The sequence below is a fragment of the Thunnus albacares genome, chromosome 17 (genome assembly GCF_914725855.1).
Source record: "Thunnus albacares chromosome 17, fThuAlb1.1, whole genome shotgun sequence".
Taxonomy (NCBI): domain Eukaryota; kingdom Metazoa; phylum Chordata; class Actinopteri; order Scombriformes; family Scombridae; genus Thunnus; species Thunnus albacares.
Window position 1 is genome coordinate 3,167,098 of NC_058122.1, and position 6,000 is coordinate 3,173,097.

Below are 6,000 nucleotides of genomic sequence, written 5' to 3' on the forward strand. Positions count from 1 at the left end.
ACCTGAACAACCATGACAACGGTTTATTTACCATAACCATGAACTTTAACCATAACAGACCACAAATAGAAAGTGACTAATACTTTCTCATGGTAGAAGAAGAGGAACTTGGCATCAAAAAAGTACACTGGATTAGACTTGATGTGAAGGATTATGCTGTTAGATCCCGTAAAGTCAGGGTATTTCAGAGTTTTCTCCATCAGTGGTTTTTTTTGGTTTTGTTTTTTTTTGCCTTCACGGGACTTTAACACTGCAATGACACTTACAGATTAATATGGGTATGTCCTGTTGAAGCCTGTCTGCCAGTGCCCGCTCATGTTCCAAGAATCAACAGCTGGTGGAAAAAATGAGACCTCATGCACAAGAAAGAATTTTGTACTGAAAATAAAGCTTTATTGTATGGTTCTGTAATTTCCTCATAATGTTCTTAGACGTTTTCTCAAAAGAACCATGACCAAGTTAACACTTCCAGGGGGCCCTAATAACCCCATGTTCCTCCAGTTCGCTTTGAATGTGTGCACTTTTTCTATGCACTGTGATGCTACTTCAATACATTAAAGTTTTCCTGAGGCGCATTTTTGTGTCAACAATTGCAAAGTTGATTTTTTAGTACTTTAGTACTTTAATTCCTACATTGTTTACATCCATACGTGCAGTCTTCTTCTTCCCTGCCTTTTGTGGCACATAGCTGTGTTTCTTGGTGCATTACAGCCACCTGTAGATCAGTAAAATAGTCTGAAACTGTTGGCAGGACTGTGTATCAAACTAAACTGAGACCCCCTCATAGAAAACTACTCTATAGTGATACTAGAAGTCAGAAATGCCTTTAATTTAGATACATGCAACATATAAGCACCAAACTAAAATAACTAATGGTCCTAAAACTAGATTTTGATACACGGACCCTCTCAAGACAAGACCCACCTTAGGGGCTTCATCATGTCAGTTTATGCTCTGCTTAAGCGGTGCAAATTTTACACTAAATCAGCACAAATCAGCTAAAACAAAGTAAACCTGGGCTTTCAGGGACCTGAGGTAGTTATCCACTTTCCCTCACCATTCCCTCATTATTTATTTAGAACTGAAAACTTTATTCACTATATTAGTTCAATTTGATTTTACATTTATATTCAGCTGGCCTGCTGTGGAAAATTCAGTGCTAAAATACATAGTTCTTTCTAGGTAACTTCTGGGGAATCAATAGGACATTCTGGACCTGTAAAGTAAAGCAAAACTGGTTTCACATCTGAACCTGCAGGTTGACTAAAACTTGAATCAGTTTTATGCTCGTTACATAGCACATTATAAACTTCCATAGCTCTGACAAACCTTGAAACCAACAAAGCATGCAGACAAAGAGCTTTGCAAATACATGTATGTGTGCACACACACACGCACACACACACACACACACACACACACACACACACACACGGTAGACATACAATAACTAGAAAGAGAGACTATGGGTCTGCAGGTGACGACAGGCAGAAAGAAAATATCTGGTTTGGTTTTGAGCGTGATTATTAATATGCACAATTGCCCACATATAACCACACATGCACACATGCACACACAGAAAGTAAGAAGGTTTATTTAACTGCCTCTTGAAAAGAAAAGTAAATGATCACACCCATTTTCTGTCTTTCATTCCCCCCTCTCTCTCTGGCAGCTTTTTATTCTCTCTCTCTCTCTTTCTGTCTATCATCAGTGCGATAACGAGTTTGTAAGAGCTCGTTAAACTCACACACACCACAGCTCAACCCGAAACCACAACGGCTGCATGTGTGTCTTTCTCTCTTTCTTTCTGTCATCACCTGATTTGAAAATACTTAGGATGAAGTAATATTTGCCTCCAACCATTTGTGTGTGTTTGTGTAAGAGCAAGAGGGAGAGATGATTCCACATTAGGGTGTTTAACTAAGACTTACAGTCCTTGGGTAAGTGTGTGTGTGTGTGTGTGTGTGTGTGTGTGTGTGTGTGTGTGTGTGTGTGTGTGTGTGTGTGTGTGTGTGTGTGTGTGTGTGTGTGTGTTTTCACTGGCAGCTAACAATGTCAGAGTGTTGGCAACCAGGTGTAAAATGTTGCTTCCTTGGCAACGCTGTAACCAGGAACAGACAAACACTGAGAATAGCCAATCAGAGAAATGTAATGCCAGTGACTGTATTATAGCCTGGGTGTTATAACGATATCACATGCTCACATACCCCTGCCCATCATCCATGTGAAGCCATGTCATCTTCTTGGCGTACATTGCAAGCTTTGCAGAGAGCTTTTTAGATGATGTCACTCTCCTTTGGTGGCCATATTGGAGGTCCACTAGGGGTTGGGCTCAGAAAGCCATTTCTGTTTTGGATGCGGTTTATTGACCTTATGCATTTCAGCAACAAGGAAGTGTGTCAACTCTGTAATTTGGTCTTTCTACTTCCTGTCTACACCAGAAGTAGGGATATGTCATGTTGTGAACATCACCTTGTGTCTACATTTCATCAAATATCTGACAGTTTTCTAATATAACGTACAGCGTGAAGGACTGACAGAGCTGAAAGATCACAAGAAACTTTCTGCTACTGTAGTCTGACAAACATTGAGCGATATTTTCATAGCAGCACTAATTAGATAATTTCGCCCACACATCACTGGGATCAGCTGCTCATGTTAGTTTTATAATAGTCACTGGTCAGAATGTGTTGGTATTTTGCTTGTTTAAACACAATGATATCATAACAGAAGTTGTGTGAGTGTGGTTGCTCAACACATGGTAATATAATATTTCTTCAAAACACAGAGTTCCCAGTGGAAACTCATTAGATTAGCTATTATATTACTCACGGTCTAGTTTTCCATGGCATGGGCTTTTTATTGTGTTACAAGGGGATTATTCCAAATGACATAATAAAATTTGTTATATTACATAATTTAGTGAAAAGATATGTTTTCTTGATAAAGATTGCAGACCAACAAAATAAAAACTGGTTTAGTGATCCTCTGTGAAGAATGCAAATAACAGATAATATAACTTGTTTGCATCATAGTTTTTTTTTTAATTTTCACCACAAAAACAGCTACACAAACAACACAAAGTAAACTTAGCGAGCTGTGGGCTAGTTAACATTGAATGTGATGTTGTTGACATGTTTCCAACTCTGAGAAATGTATAGCAGACTGTGTGAACCAATTAGCACCTCGTTTCCCAGAAGCATCTTAGAGTTAAAATGATTGTACAATTGATCCTACAAAACTTCATAAGCTTAACAAGTGTTCTCCAAAAACAATTGTAACTGAAGACACTCTTAGAAATGATCATAGATTAACAACTCACTCCTACCCACTTATAGGAGGCTAAAGGATAAGGCTGGTGATTTTCTAGATTTTTCTTATTGTCAACAAATCTCACGTGAAGAGCCAAACCAACAATGAACTCATCCTATTTACAAGTATTGTGTGTATCCAATGCTTGATATATCGTATTCCTCTCTGTTGTTGTCCAAAAGCTATTAAAAACACACAAATGAGTCACATCGCTGCACTGGGAGACATGTTTCTTCACCCCGAAGGCAATGGTCACTGTAGTTTGTTTAGAAATGGCTCCAAAGAGTAATAACACAGATATGAAACTCTCAAGAGAGAACTTGCTTGTATGGCAGAGGCCACTGCACATGTGCAAGAATGCTCTTTCCTTTACAAAGCTTTGCTAGCTTGTTGTGCTAGATATCACAAGTTGTGATATGTAGCACAGTTTTCACCTTCCTATGGCGTCCTCAACAATGCTCCTGGCCACTCATTGTGCCTTGGTGAATGCTGCCCCATTCTTGTTCGCTAGCTGGGCTGCTGGAGTGAAAAGGTATGGCTGGAATGGATACCCACTGTCACTAAGGTAATGACACACAGGAAGTCCTTTTGCTGCCTGTTGTCCTGCAGAGGAGTTTGAAAACACAAACAATTCATGCATGCTGCCTTGCCACCTCGCCACAGTGTCAGTGATCAGACTCTGATTTTAGCCCAATATAATAAACCTCTCTTTTCATTGTCCTGCTGAGGTACATGCTTAAAGGTTAAGATTGTCATGCATTATTCTAACAAGCCAAATGGTCAAATGTTTCTATTACAAAAATAATTCAAAAAGGCATAATTTCAAAATTCAAAATATCATTTAATTTCTTAGTGCTTAAATGCCTAAATTACACTGACACTCACTGACTAAAACAAATAAACCCTTCTCATCATGGACATTATATTGATGTTTTTATGATGTGATGAATGCTGCTGGTATAATGTATGATTGATTTGAATACAACAAAAACTTGAAACTGGAAATGTATTTGCCTTAATTCAGTCAGGAAGTTCCTCATAGAATTGTAAGGCTGGCCCTGCATCTACCCCTTCAGCTGATGCTGTGAAAAGAATAATATTATATGATTACCACATTAAAAAGGTCAACATCATTTTAGAATTGAATCACTGCAGGAAACACTTTGATATAATGATTGCCTTACCATGCTCCTCTGGCAGCAGAATGAGTACAGAGTTGGCCTGGAGGACATGGCTTCCGGTGGTGGTGGTGGTGGAGGTGGTAGGGTATTAGGTGGTCTGGGGGGGACCAAAGAACTTGGTCCTGGTGGTGGGGTATAAGGACTTTAAGGTTTACACAGGAGGCTGAAGGGAGAGGATGGCCAGGTTCACACTTTTCAAGTCTTGCCATTTCTTCCTAGTTTCTTTCCCATCCCTCCTGACACCTCATGTGGCTGATAGTTTTCTTTCAATATCATCCCACACTTTCATTTGATCTTTGTTTGTGTGGTTGCCTTTAGATCTACTAAATAGAATTGATCTCAACTTCCTCCAAAATAATATTTATTTCATCCGGTCAAAATGCCACTTTCCTTGGCTTTCTTCTCTCTTCCATTGTTCTTGATCGCTGTTGATTGTGAGAGGTTTTCCGGTTTCTGATCTGATTAATGAATAACAACACCTGCATGAACTTCTGACATCTCCAGACAGCGTACTTACATTCTTGCAGCTTTTTGTGACTGCCCAGTATAAAACAATTACATTCTATACAGAACAGTTATTGTATGGATATCAATACAGATTCATGATTCTTTCAGTACCATGGACAGCGATCTGTGGTTAAGACACTCCTAGAAGTGATGTGCGCGCACATGCTCTGAAGTACTGCTTTGGGAAACGTGTGTAGAAATTTAAGAGCGTTCGTAGAAACACTCTTGGGAAACACTGTTGGTAAACACTCATAACTTTGAAGATGGATCGTTATCGCGAAACCAGGCCCAGGGCCACGACTTTTGACTTGTATTTATTATAGCTAGCAATAGCAACCGGATGATAAGAGACAAAACCAGAAATGGAGCAAATGAAAAAATGGGCAAGCTGCATATGGTCAATAAGATACCCAGATTCAATTAAGCTGCACTTATCAATATTTTTTATATTGCAAATGGATTGAATGGCTATGTGAAATGTGAAAGGTGTTGCTTGTAGTGATGAAGCCAGAGAATTATTACCAAACTCGGCAGTTCCTCTTAGCTCTTGTAATGTCTTCTTTTACAGGATATCTCAAAATCTGAGCAAATTAAACCAAAACTATAAGTGAGAAAAATACACTTAATCTGGCTTCAACTAACCCTTTGATTAATTAATAGAAAATGAGCTGGCGAAGAGTGGAAAAAAACTAAACTGATGTGGTTTGTGGAGCTTTAATAAAAAACAGATATAATATTTATTTTTCCTATCCTCATCCATTTTATTGCAAGCAATTTCAATTTTTGTGATTTATCATCACCAATTTCATTGATTGTGTTCATCCATTTGTCTATTTGTTTATTTATTTCCATCCAATATTGCAACAAAACTGGGCAGGAAAAGCAACGTATAGTATATGGGTGTGATTGGTGGCGGACTTCCCACATCTTCACCAATTTGATGTAATCTCATTAGAATACTTGGTAACACATGGTAACACATTTATAAGCAGTCTACAAG